The following is a 21,878-nucleotide window of genomic DNA, read 5'->3' as shown; positions in this document are numbered from 1 at the left end:
TGTCTTCGATTAAAAAATAAAATGAGAACTGTAGTGACATTTGAAGGAGCTTCTTTCCAGAAAGTCCCCACAATTCGTTGTCTTTCAAAAATCCAGTTGTTAATATGACCTTTCTTTGAGGCTTGATTTTCTTCTTTGTACTTTTAATTATTAATTGCAAACACATGTTTAGCCAAAGGTTTGAAAAATACAATTATTTAGCATTGTGTTATATATGTGTTTTATTTTTAAATGTGGTAATATGTATTTTTTATACACAGGCATACAGGCATCTTTAAAAATAAATGACAAGGCAGTAATTCCTTCAATGATTGGGCATTTTTTGAAATACAAAGATGTCAAGAAAACATAACGGGGAGCAAAGAGGGCTGGTTCTGTCCATAAGGGGTCATTGTGGTCAAACTGCAATTCACGTCAATATGTTCCCAGGCTGCAGTAAAGCTTCTTCAGAATTCACCCAGGCTCCATCCATACACAGCCAACACATGCTGGCTTAAGACTTCAGTAATGTGTTTCTATGAAGCTGGAGTAAACTTATTATCAAATTTTTTATCTGTAGATGCACCTACATAGGAGCTAAATAATTCCATATTCACTTGTATTCTGAACACGGTATGAAATGGGAGGGCAGAAGTAACTTATTTACCACCACCACCAAAAAAGTCACTTAATCATTTATCCAACAATGCTAAAGATCTGCTATGGGTCAGGCACTGTGTTAAGAGCAAAATCCAAAGGGTTTAAGCACATACGGTCCTACCCTCCTGGGACTCAGAGTCTAGTAGCAGAGACACGTATATTTAAATCATCACACACAATCAATGTAAAATGATAATCATGATACAAACTATAAAACACAGATCCATGATACTCTGAGAACATAAATTATGGGGAATTTGATTTCTGGCTAGAGAGGCCAGAGAAAGCTTTCCTGAAGAAGAGTCTTTGGAGCTGAGATACCAAAGAGGTTCCAGAGTTAGCCAGACAAAAGGGATGTATTGCTGTGAGTTGTACTGCACATTTTTGTCATGTGTAGATACCTACCAGCTAATTAGAAGGTAATCCAAACCGAAATTGGCAAAAAACAAAAAGGAAAACAAAAAAATGTCAGAAGAATAAACCATAGGGTTGCCTTAATAGGGTCGAATCCTTTGGGAAAACAAAACAAGACACGGCAACCCTAATTTTGGCCGGGTTCAAAGAACCATTGACTCAGGTGTTGTTCTTTGGGGCTGGAAAGAAATAATCTTAATCTTACAAGAGACTCAGCACTATAGAGGGGGATAGGCAGGGAGCACGGAAATTTACTCTCAGGCGTCTCAAATATAACTATGCTTATTCCTTAAATTAAAGAAATTTCAGGTTTCTCAAAGGATTTAACTTGCTCTGGAGAATTTTTAGTGGTCTCTGATGTCTCTAAAGAAGCCAAATAGGAGATTACCATGAAAATCTCTCTCTAAGCCTAAAGATTTCTTATGGCTCCAAAGCCATTTTAAGAAAAGAAAAATCCAACTTCACAGATCCAAAGTAAGAATCTATTAGGAGCAGCTAAATAGAAGATGACATACTTTAAGGCTAATTTGACCAGACCACCAACTTAGAGCTCTTGATGTAAGTTTATGGACCTTAGGACATGAACCAAGTGAGTTCTAACTGGGCTTTGTTTAACTTTGGAATTGAAAAGACAAACATCTCCCTGATACACTTTTTCTCCCTTTGTATCAGTTCCTTCTTAAGGTGCCAAAATATTCTTACTCAATTATTTTTAAAACATGGGAAGACTTTATCATCAGATAAAATGTTCTTATTTTGGTCCCAGTAAAAAACTGTTTGCAGTTATATCAAGAAAATCATTATTGACGTATCTCAGTCTGTCTCAATGTGTTGGTCTGGGATAACAGAGTAATTAAAAATTAGTTAAACTGTGACTTTGAGAGCTATTATTAATAACAAAGAAAAAACAGAAATACAGAAATGGGTTTATTTGGCAGTTATAATGATAGGTCTCTCTGTGCCTTTGCACATACCACTATTTCTGCCTAACATGCTCTTCCCCAATTCTTTAATTGGCAAACTCCTACTCATCCTTCAAATCCCAAATTAAGTGTCTGCTCCTCAAACAAGACTTTTTTAGTTTCCAGAGTGAATGGCCTTATTACTTTATGCTTCTTTAGCCATTTGTTCATGAGTCGATGTGGCAGAGATTACTGGTCGCTACCCAACATCCATCTTCCCTATTTTTTTTCAATAGCAGAACTCCAGTTTTACTTCGGGTGGCAATATGTCCAGTTAAAAAGAATACATTTTTTTTTTCCACTGGCTTTGTGACCATTTGCAATTCATGAAATAAAAGTGGAAGGGTTCTGTGGGACTTCTGGGAAGACTACTTAAAAGAAGTCAACTTAGATGACCCCACCTGCCCCCTACTCTCCTTCCTTCCTGTTGGCTCCAGGTGCTGAAATAAAAAATGAGACAATCCTGAGAACAGAAGCCTTGCAGTAAGGAGGACAGAATGGGAAAAAAGAGCCTGGTCTTTCACCTCACTTAGACTGATTGCATCCTGTCTTTTTTTTTTTAAAGAGAGTAAATCCTTTATGTGCTTAAGCTATTATTAGTTTGGGGTTTCTTTTATATATACCCAATTCAAATAGTTGTATAACTTATATTGTGTTTAATCTATTGTTATATCTGTCTCTGTATCAGCTCATGGGCTATTTGAGAGCCCATGCTTCATTAGTCTTTGTATTTCTCCTGTTTGGCAGGTGAATCAATGAAACACACAGCAAACATAATGGTTTGTTAATGAAGCCACTGTAGGTGACAGGTAAGCAGCCTTAGACTGTAGTCATTGATGACACACATGTAGACAAAAGTGTGCATATATGTGCATACATGTGCTTATTTGTTTCTGTGTACACAGAGGAACAGACATATAAATGACAACTACACATCAAACCAAAACCTCTGTCCTGATGCACGAATAAGAATTACAATAAAGGGCTAGTATTTTTAAGAGACTATTTCCCAAGTGCACCTATGCTCATTATTAGTGAAATGTCATAGAAGGCAATGTTCGGGTCACCGAGTTCCCAGACCCACCCCATTCTGGACAAAACATTAAAGTGAGATAATGACCACTCATAACTTTGGCAACCACATGGAATTTTTTTGTAAGGGGTGGAAAACTAGCTGAGTATTTTGACCTAATGTATTTTATTCGGATTCTGCTACTAGTTGTCAATTTGATACAGTGGCGGGACCTCCTCTGTATCCCTAGTAGGGTTTTTTTGTTTTTTTAAATAAAATTTTTATCTCAGGTGATATAAAAAGTGAAAAGCACCAAGATGTTTTCCTTGTTTAAGCACCATTAGTGGGTCAACAACTTTTGCCTTGCTATCTTGATTGTAGGCTTTTTGCATATATATACATATGTATAAACACAAACAAACAGTCCTTCATCCTATTTTTGAGTAGAATATTTTTCTTCATTCTTCATTCTCCTTCAGGATTTACTAAATGGAAGGGGGGGAGAACCCTCCCTAAACAAAAACTAGGATTTTAATATCCAGTTATCATTAGCTTATAAACTTCAAGCATGCCATGCGGATTTTAGGCATTAGGGCTATTCTGCGTGCTGATAGAAATCTCTCCCTTAGTCTTGCAGAGCTGATAGAAAGTGAACAGGCGGAACACAAGACTGAAATTCTCTAGACACTGAAATATGTATAATAAAATGTCTTCACTACGAGCCACAGGAAAAAGAAAGATTATTATCTGAATAATTTGGAGAATGTAAATAAACACAACCCACAAGCTGACACCATGCCCCAAACTGACGTGCTTAGATGGGTTCACACTGGCTACATTTCAAATGGTTTCCCATAAGGACCTCAACTTCTAGCATCAAATACTGAGCCAGTGATGTCAAGCTTTTCTTGATCCAACACCATGAGGTAAGAAACTTTTAAATCACTTTATTTTCAGCACGGGGAAAGACAAATATGGAAAACTAAAATCTGATCACAGCTGCTCTTATTTATAATTATTTAATTCAGATAGAACTTTATGGGGAAGAATAAGTGCTCTTACACACATTATAACTCATTTACTATTTACGTTAAGAGGGAAGGTAGTGTATCCTTAACCTTAGGTTCAAAACGTTTAGATATTGATTGATTTGCTTATGTTTCACCTTTTTGCAGAAATATGTGTAGCATAATACATATAATACAAAACAATAAAATAAAAACAATGGGAAGATGGAGCAAAGAGAAAAATAAGAAAGATGAGTTAAAGCCAGGAAGGGGAGAATTATACAGAATACATAAAATCCTATACACTTGTTAAATGGGGATTACATATCTGGATATGAGGAAAACATGAGCAATTGCAAGAGTTATAGCATTTACTGTATCTTTTGGAAAATGTGTAGGATAATGTGGTCCTTGTAGGAGACACTCAATAAATATTTATGTAATGAATGAATGACAAACTGGCTCAGGAGAACTATAATTACTCAAAGTACTGAAATCCTAGATATATATCTGCTGTGAGTTTTCCAAAAGACAACACCATGTAACAGTGTCCCAGTAACAACTCAGCAAATAAATACAAGACCTTTCAAAGAATTGATTCTTCAGTAATCTTTGATGAACCCTAATAGTCAGGGAACATTTGATAAAAGCAAATTTTAAGGAGTCAAAACAAATCATCCAGGTACAGAGTATTGGGCTGGTCAGATTTAATCTACAAATAGACTTTATAACACTTAGGGCTGGTTAGCAAAAATATGGCATATGTGCAGCTATGTTCCCTGCTAGGACCCATGACAGACATTGCTAATCAACTGTAGTACTCTTTGCCATTGAGATTTTATGTGGCTCCACATCTTCTACGGCACTGTACTCAAGAGGCCAAACTCAAAAGACGATGGCTGTCATTGGAGGAGACTACACCAATTTACTATTCCAGAGTCTGGGAAATGAGCTGGCTGACTACCTTTTAGATGATTCACCGCAAGTATCTCTCTTAAAAATAGCATCCTTGAGCAGTGTGATGAAGAGGTGAGAATGACCCCTGGATTGACAAAGCCCACATGCAGCTGCATCCTCACATCCAGGGCCTCTGTCCCACTACCAGGGCCACCATGCCCAAGAGAAATTCTCAAGAGTATGCCAGAGGAGACAAAGTCAAGGTGAGGGATGAGCCAAGGACAAGATCTGCAAGGTTACCTGCTGAACCTGCTCCTTCAAGCCTACAAAGGCCCCTGCAAAGAAGCAAGAGAAGGTACCCAAAGGGAAAAAGGGGAAAGCTGATGTTGGAAAGGATGGGAATAATTATGCAGAAAATGGAGATGCCAAGAATGAATCAGGCACAGAAGCTGAAGGGGCTGGTGATGCCACATGAAGTGTGTTTTTTATAACTGTGTAATTCTGGTGACCGTACAGTTTGAAATGTGACTTTTTACCAAGTTTTATAAAAATGCAGAATTCTGTTTTACTTTTCTTTTCTTTATTTCTCCCCCCCAGCCTTTTTTTTTTTTTAAGATTATATTTATTTATTTTATTTGACAGAGAGAAAGATCACAAGTAGGCAGAGAGGCAGGCAGAGACAGAGGGGGAAGCAGGCTCCCCGCTAAGCAGAGAGCCCGATGCGGGGCTCGATCCCAGGACACTGAGATCATGACTTGAACTGAAGGCAGCAGCTTAATCCACTGAGCCACCCAGGTGCCCCCGCTTTTTTTTTTAAGCTATGTTGTTAGCACCAGAACACTTCAGTGTTGTTTTTGGGAAAGGGCATATGTCACTAACAGAATATTCTGGAAGCTAGATTGACATGGGGAAATACCTTTCCTTTCTAGTTTTCAGAAACTTCCTCTTGGTTTCTAGGAAGAGGGATTCCTTGAGGTTGACACACATGAGGCACCTTGGCACAGACGCCTTGTGGTGTGAAAAAACTAAAATTCATTTTTATGTTTTTTTTTCCCTCTGCCTTTACCATAGCCTTGACCCCCTTAAGCCCAGAGACCTAATGGAAACTGACCCCAAGAAATGGTTCCTACTATGTCAGGCAATCTGAACTTCACAACTTGTCACCATTGATATCTTCAAAACAATTTCTTTTACATCTTAATAATTCAGGTTAATATTTTTGCCATTTTCACTTCATTTCCTGAAAGTCAGGGTCATCTTATGAAAAGTTCTAAAACAATATGCTACATGTGAAATGTCAACCCTCTCATGGTTCACCTCCCCTTCCAATTTCCCTCAACTCCCTTCTCCTCTCCATCTCCCTATGTCCTCTGTGTTATTTGTTATGCTCCACAAATAAGTGAAACCGTATGATAATTGACTCTTTCTGCTTGACTTATTTCACTCAGCATAATTTCTTCTAGTCCCATCCATGTTGCTACAAAAGTTGGGTATTCATCCTTTCTGATGGAGGCATAATACTCCAGAGTGTATATGGACCACATCTTCCTTATCCATTCGTCCGTTGAAGGGCATCTTGATTCTTTCCACAGTTTGGCGACCGTGGCCATTGCTACTATAAACATTGGGGTACAGATGGCCCTTCTTTTCACTACATCTGTATCTTTGGGGTAAATACTCAGTCGTGCAATTGCAGGTTCATAGGGAAGCTCTATTTTTTATTTCTTGAGGAATCTCCACACTGTTCTCCAAAGTGGCTGCACCAACTTGCATTCCCACCAACAGTGTAAGAGGACTCTAAAAAACAACCTGAGGTTTTTGAAGGGGCTGGGGTGGGAGGTTGGGGGAACCAGGTGTTGGGTATTAAGGAGGGCACATATTGCCTGGAGCACTGGGTCTGGTGCAAAAACAATGAATACTGTTACGCTGAAAATAAATTTTAAAAAAATTATTCTACTATGAAATTAGAACCAGGGAAACATTTCATTGTAATTCTTTGATTCTTTGGGAAATTAGGAAGAGGACTGATTGTTCATGGAAAATGAAAAAGAAGAAAAGAAACACCTCTTCGTGTTATCCCACTAAAATTCTTTGGTTCTGTTAGAACAAAGGAGAAATGACTTCCTCCTCTGAGGAGCTATGAGAGTAAATAAACTATGAAAAAGTGAAAAAAAAAAAAAAGAAATGTCAACCCTCACTTTAACCTTCCCTATTCAGAGCTTCCAATGAAGACTTCATTGGATTTTATAGTGGCTTTCTAACTTTGGTAGTCCACTGAAGAAGGGAGCGTGAAAATTGTTGTATGTTAATGACTGTCTGTATGTCCTGCCTGAAATACCATGATAGTTTATGAAAAGTATCTTTAGTAAAGCTAGACACTGGCTACCTATCAAAAAGTTGATATCTTCTTAAGATTTGAATAATTTCAAGTACAATTTATAACATTGAGATTCAAACAAAATAAATAACTTTCCCCAAGGTAACTAACAAAACCAAAATTCCAACTTGGGATTCCTGACTATAGGTTATAGTAGGATGTTTATGAACTCTGAAAAGACACAGTATATGATATTTATTGTGACAATGGTGAATGGTGAAAACAAGGTTGATTATTCTTATCAAGATTATGGCTACCAGAGCAGGATTTCTGCCCAGGGATGAATAGGTGGCTTCATCTGAGCTATGTGACTTGGAAACACATATAGGAAGTAAGTGGGAAGGTAAACCCCCATCTGTACTGTGCTTCACACCTCTCGAATATGAGAAAACAAAATCCCTGGCCATTCACAAAGGTGCTAATAGTGGTCCATGATCTATGTTTAGTATTTTCAAAGCCTAATGGAAATATATTTACCTGCCATAAAACCACATAAGGTTCCCCCAAGCCCCAACCATCTCATTATACAAATAAACTGAATCCTGATCTTTATTGCATTTATTTTTTACTTATACTCAGGTCTTTAAGTCATAAAATGGGAAAACAAATTATTACTTAATACATGCAGTGTTTTGAGTAGATGGAAACTTCCAAAACACAAGGCCCATAGGAAAAAAATAATAAAGAACACCTTTGTGTTACAAAGTTGGGAGCCACTGGTTTAGTCCTTTGTTTGTTGTTCAAATACCCTTGGGAGGAGTAACACATGAATTTGTTGATTATACTTAAATTAAACTAAACCAACGAAGCATAAGGCACTATGCTGGTTCTTATGGTGCTGTAGGGAATACACATAAGTAGTAGGCATGATCCCAATCTAGGGCAAATGGGTTTAATCAGATAATTCCCTCAAAATAGGTGAGAACAGAAAAGGAGTAAGATCTCTAAGACTGAAGGTCAGAGAGGTATGGAGGTAGAGAAAGAAGGGAAAGTCACCTAGAGAAGGGAGAGTAAACTAATGTTTGCCAAACACTTGCTATATATATCTTCTCACTTATTTCTTTTTTTATTGAGATATAATCGATATATAACATTAGTTTCAGGTACAAGATATAATGATTCAATATTTACATATATTGCAAATGGTCATCACAATAAATCTAGTTAACATCATTTAATTCTCCTAATATCCCTGACATTATCCTCATAATATCTCTCATTAAATGTCTATTTTGCAAAATAGACAGATTTTTTTTTTTTTTTTTTTTTTTTTACAAAAATAAAACTGAGACTCAAAGAGGTCAACAACTTGTCCAAGATCACACTTTTGGGACAGCATTGAAACCCAAGCTGAATAGGACTATGTCATCAAGGAGTGATTCCTCTATTCCGTGATGTATTGTGTTCCTCTTGGGGGTTAGAAGGGCAATGAAGAGACCGGAAGAACGAGGATGAGCATGTCTCTGTCAGCGACAGCTTGTTGCCAAAAGCAATATCCGCCTATAGCTCCAACTACTGAGACTGAACACCAAGAAAAAAGTGGGATCTTTGCATTTGGTTGCTTTGAAAATATATTTTCAATGGGCATGATTTCTTTTTTGAGGGAGCGATTGAATTGGTTTAAAAACATTAGTTGCTTTTTTTCCAACAGCCACACAAAAGCCACAGGGAAATACTGGCAAATACCTACAGGTTATTAGGCCAAATGGATGAGGTATAGCTCTTCTATGCTCTAATACACCACAATGTGAAAAAGAAAAAAAATACGTGAAGGCATTAATTCCCTTTTTTCCAGGCAAAGATTTTCCAAAGGGATCATCACAATACGTGACAGTCTCTCTTCCGGGTTTACCAATCACTGGTAGGACAACCCAATTTTCTCTTGGATTCACCTCTTGGATTCATTGTAAGAGTCCTTACAACAGCCCACAAGCTCCTCTATCCCATCTGAGTTACCTCTGTGACTTCATCTCCCTCTGGCTCACTCTCCTGGCTTGGTTGTTCTCCAAACAGAACAAGTGCTTTCTTATCTTAGATAGCACTGGTTATTGCCTCTGACTGGAACATTCTTCTGTAGACACCTCCAAAGCCTCTTTTAACCCTTTGTGGGAAACTTTCATCTTCTCAGTAAGCCCTACTTTGACCAGACCATTTAAAACAGCATCCCAGACTCAAGTTCTACACTATTCTATTTTTTTTTTTAATTCTATGGCACTCTTTTTCTAACATAATTTGCATATTAATTTTATTGTTTATTTTCTATTTCCTACTAGAATATAACACCACAAGGCCCTAGTGTCCAATAATATAACAAAGAATTAATAAAAATTTGTTGAATGAATGAATGAATTCTGTATATACACAAGGCCACAGGGGAAAGGGATATATTATGGTGTCAAAGAATTGTCCTCCTTATCCCACCCTAGAACATAACAACAGCTTCCACCCCTTAAACTCTCTGCCACTAGTTCCAAAGACCAAAGAAGAGCTGTCAAAAAGAAAAACACCTCTATGGATGCACCATTTTATAGTACTATAATCTCCACTTCAATTTCTACTTACTCCTTTGCCTGCTATGTCTCTAGTCCTTCATCCACTACTCCAAAATTGCCTTGGGGTAAAAATGTTTATTATTTTTTTTAAGATTTTATTTATTTATTTGACATAGATCACAGGTAGGCAGAGAGGCAGGCAGAGAGAGAAGGGAAAGCAGGCTCCCTCCTGTACAGAGAGCCTGATGTGGGGCTTGATCCCAGGACCGTGAGATCATAACCTGAGCCGAAGGCAGAGGCTTTAACCCACTGAGCCACCAAGGCGCCCCTAAATGTTCAAGAGAGTCTCTCTCTTATCTCTTTTCCACTAGGCATAGTGCTCCAGGCTCCACACTCTAGCTCTGACACCAAATCTGATCTGGAAGCTCACTTTGAACTCGGTCTCCTGAGCCCCTGACTTTCTGGCTCTTTCTAAGAGACTTTGGCTTGGACAGTCCGAGGCCTGACTCTTTCCATTACTCCTCGTGGGCTCCAGCCTTTGGCGGTCATTTGGCTGGATCAGAACCATTGTCCTTCTCCATCTCCAAAGGGTAGGGACTTCAACCATCTCTGTGATTAAAATCTAAAGGAGAACTCACCACAATGAGATGTGACCCAGTGCTGTTTTTTAAGGGTCCTATTTCTATTTTCTTTACTATTTGAGCTAGAAGTATTCCCCTGTGCTCCTTACTGCCTTGCTTATCCTTATCCGTATCCGTATTACCTGCAGTTCTAGAGATGTTGGGCAATCACCTCTGGTTTTGTGATGTTTATCGTTTCACATTATTAAGTAAATGGAAGATGAAACAGATGTCCACATTAGAGGTTTGAGACAGCTAATAAAATAGTGAATTTATTAGATTGCAAATATTTTTAAGAGTTTCCAGCACTGCCTTTCTTGAGATCAAGAATTTAATCGCTTAATGGCTGGATAAACGTACTCTGAAAGTGAAAAAGAGAATGGCTAAATCTTATTTCCAACATTTATTAAATTTTTTAGGTGCTCCCAATCTCATTTATGTTGCTCCTTTCTTGTTTATTTTAGGGTCTGGGCCAAATTGTTTTGTGTAAATTTATTCCTAAAAACATCTGGTTTGTTTTTTTGTATTTATTTATTTGCATATTGTTTTCAGTTAAACTTGTCTGTCTAGTAGGCTTCAGCAGAAAATCCCAAGAATTATCTTAGCATAGACATTTGTGCATACAGGCACTAGAATTCATTCTCAGCACATGGTCAGTGGACTTTTCTTTAACAGGCTGTCTTCTTCCCTCCCCTGCTTCCAAAATTAGGGTGTCTGGAGAATGTGAAACAAAATTATACAAAGGCATGACCTCCAGCCTTGCTTCTGTCTTTTAGACTGTGAAGTACCCAAGAGGGAAAGTGTTGAATTTGGCCTCGCTTCACATGGCATTAACTGTAATTCTTTGTGAATTGTGGTGACATCATGGTATACTTTGACATCACTGCTCAGACTCCCTTCTGCTGCTGGGCATACAATACACAGTTTTTGTTCAAACACAAGAGTCCTTTGTTGAGAAGAAAAGATAGCAGCTGGTCTTCTGCTCTGGTACAAATGTGGATCTTACTGGAATGTGTCTGTTCAGTAAGTCACCACAAAGTAACCATTCTGCTATGATGGTCAGAACTCACTCATACACATGTCTCTGGGAAATTCTGGGAAATTTTACATCTAAAGAGTTCCAAATTTCAGATGTAGCCATAATTCAGCAAAATTCTGTGTACAATAAAGCTCTCATTTACATGTTTGGATATGTTTCCTGAAGTCAATATCCTCAAAGCAGTAGTGCGCTGTTTGTATATGTGCATTAAGAACAGAAGTGAAGAGAAAGGAAAAGTAAAGAGAGAGTTATCTTTCTCCCCAAATAGTTCTGCTCCACTATAACTTTCTAAGCATCTCCTATCCCCAGCCAGAAGGGCCTCCACCATTCCTTGGCTCTCAAATAAATTCCTGGTTACTTCCCAAAATATATTATATTATACTAATTTGAAGCTTCTGGATGGTGCTATTAGTATTCTGATTCAAAGTCAGTCAAAAGTGTCCTCAACTGATATATTTATTTCCTTTTCTTTTCCTGGGTTCTCCATTGCTATTTCTGTCCTTGAACAGGGCCTGATAAATTGATCAGAATGGAATTTACATAAAAATATCATCTGTTAGCGGGGCGCCTGGGTGGCTCAGTGGTTTGGGCTGCTGCCTTTGGCTCGGGTCATGATCTCAGGGTCCTGGGATCGAGCCCCGCATCGGGCTCCCTGCTCCGCAGGAAGCCTGCTTCCCTCTCTCTCTCTCTCTGCCTGCCTCTCTGCCTACTTGTGATCTCCGTCTTTCAAATAAATAAATAAAATCTTTAAAAAAAAAAAAATATCATCTGTTAGCTACCTCTAAATTTCTGCCCCATATGGCTGTCATACTAGCACAAGGCAGAAAATTTTCGGATCAGCTTGAGAAACTAAAGGTTGTGAATATGAGATTATTCCCAGAGAAACAAGTCATATCCCAAAATATCTGGATGGGATAGTAAACTTCTTTTACTGAAAAAAAAAAAAAAATGAGTGTTTTACTCTCTCATGGAAAAAAGAGAGCCATGACACGATCTTCATTTCTGAACGAGGTTTGCAGTTGTTAAAAGTATTTGCTCCCCCTCGAGAAATTTTATAATGAAGACCAATAGGATCAGAGTGTCCCATCTCAGACTTTTATCTCTGGCCATTTCTTACCTTGGAACATCATTACTTATACCAAGAATCTACATGTTGTGTAGTCCTAAGCCACAGGAGAGGCAGCATGACATCAGAGGGGGAACAAATGACTCAGCCTGGATGTCATGATTTATTGCCTTTACCTGAATATGTCACACCCCCTCAGTATGAGATTCAGTTCTCTCATGACTTGCAAGAGGATAATCAGATCGACTTGATATACTTGTTGTAAAGATTTCATGTGATAACTTACAAAGAAAGATCTACTACAAGGCCTACAACATAACTACCCAGGAATTTCTGGGATAATTCTATTCTCAAATTTTCCATTTTTTTTTTTAAGATTTTATTTATTTATTTGACAGAAAGAGAAAGATCACAAGGAGGCAGAGAGGCAGGCAGAGAGTAGGGAGGGAAGCAGGCTCCCTGCTGAGCAGAGAACCCAATGTGGGGCTTGATCACAGGACCCTGAGATCATGACCTGAGCCGAAGGCAGAGGCTTAATCCACTGAGACACCCAGTTGCCCCTCAAATTTTCCATTTTATAGTCCCCATAGTTATTGGACTGCATGTGTTGATTTCCTTGGTAGGGAACATGTGGTCATTGAGCAAAAGGGAGGTATTTGCTCCTTTATGTGAAAATGTGTCTGAGGTTGTAAAGGTTGCCTTTGCTGACTGATCTGGGTACCTGGAGCCTGGTTGTACAGAGTCAGGTTTGTAAAAGCTCTGGTCCATTTCAGTTTCTCTGGATTTGACAACAAATATAAAGTAAGATCAGGACTCCAATCCTGTGGAAGAAATAAGACTCTCCTTTAGAAGGCAGACCAGATGGAACATCACTGAATTTTTTTTTATTTTTTTACTTTTTTAACTTCCCTCTACCTTGTGAAAGTAGCCAATGAAGTAGCAGCGAGTTTGGAAACCGGAACTGGGAGTTCTTAAGGATTCTGTTAGAAATGAAAACAGCCCCTCCTGAATTACTCTGGAGTAGCAAGTCACGTCCTCTGCAGCCCACTCAAATGAGAGAAGAATGCTTAGAATTCTTAAAATATCCTTAGCTCTCCACTTCTAGACCACTAATCTGGTTAACTTGGGGCCACTCTCAAATACGGATAAGAGAGAACAATCGCTAAATGTCTTTGTCAACACAAAAGAGACTTCTCAAGTTCAGTCTTCTAAAACCTGAACTCTGGGGGAAAATACATTTTCAGGGACTAGAGCAAGAGTTTGGGGTCCTGTTTGCTCCATGGGAGCCCGCACCCATATGAATGTGTTAATATGACCCCTGAATATAATGAAAGAAAGTGAGTACTCAGCACATTCAGTTGGTATAAGAAATATTCAGTATTTATTTATTTTAATGGGGAGCAAATCTTGAATATGAATGTGCAAGCCAAAACAAATAATTTTTTTTTTTAAAGGAAAAGTAGCCTGCTTGAAACTGGGAATTTGAAGTGTTTCTTAATCAGAATTAGCCATATAAACCAATAAAATAGCAGTCATAAAGTCCTAAGAGAAGCATGGACTTGCTGATTTTTAATGGGCCCCAGATTTCCTGAGTCTAATGGAAGGTTAGCTGCTGAATGTGGTGACTGGATTGGGTGGGAAGAAGACCGATGGTTACGCCCTTGGCTACCCTTTCAAACTCTATCTAGGCTTGTGAGTTCATGAAAACCAGTTGCATTTTGCTGAGTCATTACAGTGTTGGATATGGCAAAAATAAACTGCCCCTTCTTTCATTTTAGACAAAAACAAATTCACTCAAAGTTTCTGAGATAAAAAGAAAGGACAGCATACATTTTTTCCCATTGAGAAAGATTAAGAAAATTCTACTGGCCACCCACTTGAATTCATAAAAGTGAACTCTTCTTTCTTATAATAGTCCTAGTTTAAAATCAGCTGAAACTAAAAATTTCAAATCTTTCAGAATTCAACACTCAGCATATGTCTAATTTGAGAAACTTAAATTCACACTTAAGTTTAGAAATATTTTAAAATCCAAGTTTTTTGAGTTAAAATTGGTTTTTGGTCAGATTTTTAAAAAATCACCTAAAAAAGAGCACAGAAAGCTTATCTATGTGCTATCTTCTAACTTCTCTAAGGATACCAATTACCTGGTTCAGGGCTTTCTTATTTCTTCCCTGTCCCCCATGGGTAAAGAAGAACAGAACTTTTCATGGCTCATGCAACAACCATAATTTGGCCATACTAAACCAAGTAACATTTCGTCTGCTTGTATTATGTGTAAGTCATACAAACTTTGGATAATTGGTTTATATTTCAAAAATATGCTATGTGTCCTTATCAATACATCTGTGTCAATCTAAAATGGAAAAGTCACCAAATTCTGCCAGGCTGGATCTACCAAATAACCACTATTTGCTAGAAAAACACTATTTAACCACTGATTTTAAGCTTTTTGAGTGCTGTCATGTCAAATGGACCCTTTGCATGGTTTTGACCTCATGCAATTTTCTACATTAAAATTCCACTTTTATTAAAGTTAAACTATTTTTCTGTAGGCGCAGACAAGTCACAAGGAATCATTCACTGGGATATTTATCCCAGAGTAGATGCATACATTTGTTAGTAGCGGCATGATAATTTTTATGAGTGTGGTTCTGCACAGAACATGTGGGAACTGATTTGTAAGTTCGATTTTTAAATTCCTTCGAATGAATGTGTCAAGACCAAGGACACATGAATTTCCTTTGTTGTTTGTCTCAGCAAGTGGTCTTCCCAGTTGAGGTCTGCGAAGCCTCCTGTTTTGTGGCTAGTGAATGGCAGTTGCATCAGAGTTGACAGGAAGGTAGAAAATAAACACTGTCAGCCACGATTATTCTTGAAGAGTGGGAAATTATACTAAGAAACTGTAGACTGTGCCAAAGGATACTTCTCACCAAATCTGATGTCAAGAAGAGACAACAATAAATAACTAGTGAAGAGGGAAAGAATCACAATTCCCAGGAAGCATCTACTGTGGGCCAGGTTCTGTCAGGTGTTTTGCTGAGTTCACAAAGCCTGACAAAAACTGACTGCACAGGTGACAAACCTGGGCAACTGCCTTGGTCCTTCCCTTCTTTTTCCTGTCTAGAAAATGGCAGACTTGGCATTCCAACCTCTTTCTAATACATTATTCCTCTTACACTGGGCCACCTACTACACCAGACCACCTACTACACCACCTACTACACCTACTACACACTAATCACTGAGAAGCAGGGCAGCACCACACATCTGTAGCAGCTTCTTCTATGAGGACACACTGTTTTAAGACACAGTTGCAGTTTGTACCACTTGGCTTCAAAACCTAGCCTACCATGCGTCCACGTTCACTCAGTTTGTTTCTTAGCCCTGGCTTAGGGCATTCAAAAAGGGAAGATGCTTCCGAAGGACAGTCTCTAGGGAGACAAGAACTTCCACATACGATTCCAAGACCTTTTCCACTAGTATGAAAATAAGCCCCTCTGTAAATTTATTTTCAACGCTTGCCTGTAGCTTGGCTTTGGCACTGAGTCGGCTATTACCTTAAACAGAGGGAAAAACATCTCCAGTAGCAGCTGGCAAGACAAAGGGGAAGGGGGAGTGAGGGAGGAGGGAGAGAATGGAAAGAAACTGAACACAGTCCAAACACAGCTCACATCTGGGCGGCTTAACCCGGCAGAGACCTCCCAAGCCCTGCCAATGGCCAGTGAGTATGACCGGCAGGTGAACTCTGGAATTGTACCACGCAGTGTCAGGAAGAAGAAAACCCCGGAGGAGACACTGCCCGTTCTGTAGCACATTGACATGAACACCCTGTTCACACACAGGGTACCTGTCTCTGCTTTCCTCACTGGCCTGGGGTCAGAGGCCAATGCGTGAGGCAAGAATGACACAGTCCAATATCAAAGCACCTTTACACGCAGACCTGACCCTCTCTGTCAGAGGCAAAATAAAAACATTTGGAAAGGTGAACAGAGTGTTTTCATATTAGCTTTTTTTAAAATTTTTTTAAAAAGATTTTATTTACTTATTTGACAGACAAAGATCACAAGTAGGCAGAGAGGCAGGCAGAGAGAGAGGAGATAGCAGGGTCCCTACTGAGCAGAGAGCCCCATGTGGGACTCGATCCCAGGACCCTGGGATCATGACCTGAGCCGAAGGCAGAGGCTTTAACCCACTGAGCCACCCAGACGCCCCTTCATATTAGCTTTTTATTTGAGAACCTCACAGAATTCCAGAAAGTGGGAGCATGGGCAGCTTTAGCTCCGGAAACGCTCAGGATTCCTGTCACAGGGGAACCGCAAAGAGAAAACGAGGGCCACAGGAAGTGTCAGTTGGGTGGGAAGCTGGCATCCTGCTTGTGCTTCTGAAGAGTGATTCTCTCTGGGCCTGAACCAAAAGCCGTGTCTACCTGTTTCTGTAAGAATGTTCTAAAGTGAGGGCATAATCCGCAGTTGAATAAATCATGCATTGCTTTACAGTGTATATAGACTCAAGGTTGCGTTCCCAGACCAAGTGCTTATCTGATAGCTCCCCAAGTCCCACGTCTTTTGCCATGGGATTAGAACTTTCTTTTAGACATCACTGCTTTCTCAACTACAATGCTATTCTCAGCTGCTTCTCAACCCAATGCTAAAATGCCATTGGGTCTCATTAGATCTTAAGACAAAGGCTCCATTTTGTATGTGGCATTTAAATTGCAGACGTGGACTCAGCCTGCCAATTGTGTTCATGCTATCATAAATCAACCCCCCCCCCCACCTCCACAGCAGCCTGCAGCTCCCTGGAACACCTCATTGGTATGCAAAGAGGCCCAACTATACTTTTCTTTCCTGCAGACAGCGTCTCGCATCTCGCTATTTTCATGGTCACTCTCTGAGCCTGTAAGCAGCAGAGGGAGAAAAGGTAAGGAAGAATACGAAATTCCACACCCAACCTTTTGTTAATTGCCTCCCAGAAGCTGAAGAAGTTTCTGGGCCATGATCTCCATCACAATGAACAAGTCTTTTACTGGGCACCCTGGATGGGGGTGTATTGTCTTATCTGTTAGAGGGTAAACAGCTGAGAAGTCACAGCCATGCTTTAGAGAGCTTTATAAGCTTCTGGGTATAAGGGGAGTAGGCAGAGCTGGTGAGAATGAACGATGGTACAGTGGCTGTGGAAAGCAGTATGGAGATTCCCCAATAAATGGAACATAGAATTACCATGTGACCCAACAATCTCAGGTCTGGATGTACATCTAAGAGAACTGAAAGCTAGGACTTGAACAGATATTTGTAGGTCCATGTTTCTAACAGCATCGTTTCCATGAAAGTGCCCATCAACAGATGAATGGATAAACAAAATGTGGTCTGTACTGTTAAATTAATTAAATAATGAGGCCATTAGAGTCTAATGTCATGGCAGTCTACAAATCTAAGCCTATATATGCCTCAAGATTACAAAATCAACACAGTAAGAATAATCAATCCCTCACAGCCAACTAAGCTTTAAGCTATAGCCACACAAGTAATTGCCTCTCTTTGCTTCTGTACTTTAAATAAGCATCTCCCCTGGCTCCTGTGGGTGAGGTCCCAGTCATGTCCAAGGTGATGCTGCCTGATTCTAATTGATAAATGCCCCAATAAACTCAATATTTTTAATATACCTGTTTATCTTTTTTAAACAGTTCATACCATGGACTATTTGTCTAGCTATAAAAAGGAAGGAAAATCTGATACATGGTACAACAGGGATGAACCCTGAAGAGTTTCTGCTAAGTGAAATAAAAAGCCAGTACTACAAATACTGTATAATTCCTGCTATACGAGGTACCCAGAATAGGCAAACTCATAGACACAGGAAGTGGAAAGATATTTACCAGGGGCTGAGAGGAGGGGGGATGGGGAATCACTATTTAATAGGTATAGAGTTTCAGCTGGAGAAGATAAAAACATTCAGGGGATGGATGACAACAACCACTATAGAGCATTGTGTATGTACTTAATGTCAGTGAACTTGAACTGTAAACCTAAGAATGGTTAAAGCGCTAAATTTTATAATATGTATTTTTTACCACAGACACACATAAACACATAGGAAGTAGAAAAGTGAAAGGCACAAATAATTAATACAGAGATGGAACTGGGTAAAGAAATACATGCATGTATGTTTGCTTGTAGTTGTTGAGGACACAACTTTGTAGTGATGTCATTACTGGAATACCAGCTGGTCCTGTTGGCCTTCTTCTATGTGGACGTGGAACAACCCCATGTGTTGGCACATCCTGTTCTTCCACTGAACAGACTTTATATGGACTCTACCATACTACATTGTTCAGTATAGAATAGCACAGGGTAGTAAAATATACTATAGCATAGTGTAGTATAGTATAGTACCATGTAGTGTAGTACAGTGAGGTGTATTGTAATGTAGTTTAGTATAGTGTAGTGTAGTAAAAAGTATAGGGTAGTATAGTATAGTGTAGGGTAGTAAAGTATAGTGATGAGGTAGTATAGTATAGTGTATGCAGTGTAGTATAGCATAATGTAATACAGGATAATGTGGTGTAGTATAGTATAGTATAGGATAAGATAATGTGGTATAGTACAGTATAGTATAATATGGTATAGTATAGTATAGTATAGCATATGTAGTATAGTATAGTATTGTATAGTGTAGTATAGTATAATATATGTAGTATATGTGAATATGTAGTATAGTATAGCATCATGTAATGTAGGAAAGTGTAGTGTAGTATAGGATAGGATAGGATAAGTGTGGTACAATGTAGTATAGTATAGCATATGTATTATAGTATAGTATAATATGGTATAGTATAGTATAGTATAGAATATAAAGTATAGTATAATATGGTATAGTATAGTATATGTAGTGTAGTATAGTATAATATGGTATAGTGTAGTATAGTATAGCATATGTAGTATGCTATACTACTCAATAAGTAATACAGTATAATATAATATAGTGTAGTGTAGTATAGGATAGGATAGTGTAGTGCAGTATACGGTAATATAATCTAGTGCAGTATAAGGTAGCATGGTATAGCATAATATAGTGGAATGTAGTACGGAGTATAGGGTAGTATAGTATGGTATAGTGGAATAGCGTTGGAGCCAAACGGATCTGAATTTGAATTCAAGCTCCGTTACTTATTAGCTGCATGACCTTGTCCATGTTCTCACATCTCTCGATGTCTTGGTTTCTTTTGTAATATGGTTCCAATCACACCTCTAAAAGCTGTTATGAGAATTCATTGTAAGAATGTAAAGCTCTTAAAGTTGACCAAAGGGAGCAGTCTTACAACCATTAATTATAATGACAAATATGGCTGGGGAGCTGAAGAAATGAAAAAGGCAAGAAAGTAGATGCGAATGTGTGTTTTTAAAAATTATTCTCTGCTATTCTTTAAAACTCAAAAATGGAGCTTCATTTTCCATGTAAGTATTATTCTTCGTTATTCATGTGACTTAATTTGGCCCCTCAGAAGTTGCCCACTGGTCTAAGATAAAGAAGGAAGATGGGATTTTCAGAGTAGGCATCAAAAACTCAGGGAGAATTTACCACCGTGAACACATTTGCTGGGCCCTTAGCTGGCTGCCTAGTCTTGCTGTTCCTCAACGTCCGATTTATTTATCTCCATGTGTCAAACACCTCTCTACGAGGAAGAAAAGTTTCAACAGACGAGATATAATAACAGATTCTGTATAGAAACATACGCCTTTATCAATACGGACAACTGAGAACTGTCTGTCTCTATTTGTTTGAACGAGAGAATAAAAGGTCTTATGTACTAGCTTTGGGGTACAGATGGGACTTGTTTCTCATCAGCCTGGGAAGGGCTGATGGAGGAGGTGAGATGTGAGCTGTGAGCTAAGGAAAGGCAGGAGTCCTTTGGAACAATAAAGGCAAGCTGCCAAGTCCCCCCCAAATCGGAAGCAGACTAGAAGGCTGGCCTGGGGCTTGAAGCCAGGTGGGTCCTGATCCTAGGGCTGGTATTGTGCTAGATACATTCCTCCAGGCTACACACCAGAAACTTCTTCCTTAAAGCCCCACAGAAGTCTTGCTGGAATCCATTAAAACATTGTTTGAACCCTGGTGAACTTTTGGCTGAAGAAGAGAGGAGGCTCATGTTTGCAGCAGAAGGTTCATCTTGTCCTAGTACAAAAAGATTTTAGAATGAACCAAGACAGAGGTTTTCCATGGCTTGTCTATCAATATTAACTTTTGAGCATTTCCAGCCCATCAGATTCACCCACTAAAGGATGAAAGATGTACCCCACAGTCCAGAGAACAGAACAATGCTGGGGGTACCTACTTTCTCATAGACAGCAGTCAGTGGCAAAATCATATCCATTTATTAACCTGGAAGAGCATTTTTTCATGCATGAGCCCACACTCCCGTACCCTGTTAGAATTACTAATAGCCATGGAAGATGGTAGAACTTTAATGCAACTTGCAGAACTATTGCCTTAAGAAATTAATTCCTATTAGGGGAAAAGATCTGGGATATTTGTCAGACTGAATCTTTAAACAACTAACATTCTAGATTTTGAGAAAGTTCTAAGAGCCTTTGAAGCTTCACGCACTCAATAAAATCTACTTTTATGTGGATGGAATCCCTGATTTAGAAATATACAAGCAAGTAAAAATTTATAAAACCATCACCATATCCACAGTCATATGCAGCAATTGCTAAGAAATCCCTAGTAGCCATAACTGTATTCGCTGTTCCATCCCTTGGTCATGGCTAATCAGTTCAATAATAGAGACACGTAGATTAGACCAAATTTGTCTTCTCCAGCACTTAAAAAGCGACTGGAACAGAGAAAGACAGAAGTCTTCCTCCAAATCTATATACATCTGCCTTAGTTCCTATGCTTCCTGAAATCTGGCCCTTTGGCTTGTCCTTTAATTCTAATCCCTCAGTAACTGTTCTTCTGAATAAATAGCTGATATTCCTATTACTGATCCTATACTTCCAATAATCCCTTCTTTTGAGAATTTTGATTGAAGAGGATACATTTTATTTCTTGTAACCAAAAGAACTTGAGCAGAGATACATATTTTGCTGGGGGGGGGGGCATTTATTTTCCTACCCTGAAACTAAGTGTACAGAAGGAAACTCTGTTAAATATCTATTCCTAGCATTTTTAGAAGAGGAGAGGAAAAAAAAAATCAAAGGAGTTAAAGGTTTTGAGAAATCTCATAGAAAAGAAACGGAAATGAAGGAAAATAATGTGAAAGGAAACCAACAGTAAATTTACAGTATTCTATATTTCAAAAGCAGTAGGCTTTTAAAGATAATACAAAGCTGGAATCAAGGGGAAGAAAG

The 21,878-nt window shown here is 38.8% G+C and overlaps 1 protein-coding gene across 2 annotated transcripts in view; it reads right to left on the bottom strand.

The window, feature by feature from the left end:
• Positions 1-21,878, bottom strand: part of LOC309846444 (ADAMTS-like protein 1) — a 393,439-nt gene that overhangs the window by 264,855 nt on the left and 106,706 nt on the right. The window lies entirely within an intron of this gene.

This window comes from Mustela nivalis, assembly GCF_964662115.1.
Source record: "Mustela nivalis genome assembly, chromosome: 13".
In the NCBI taxonomy this organism is placed as follows: domain Eukaryota; kingdom Metazoa; phylum Chordata; class Mammalia; order Carnivora; family Mustelidae; genus Mustela; species Mustela nivalis.
The sequence above is the reverse complement of the archived record's forward strand: the minus strand, read 5'-3'. Positions and strand labels throughout refer to the sequence as shown.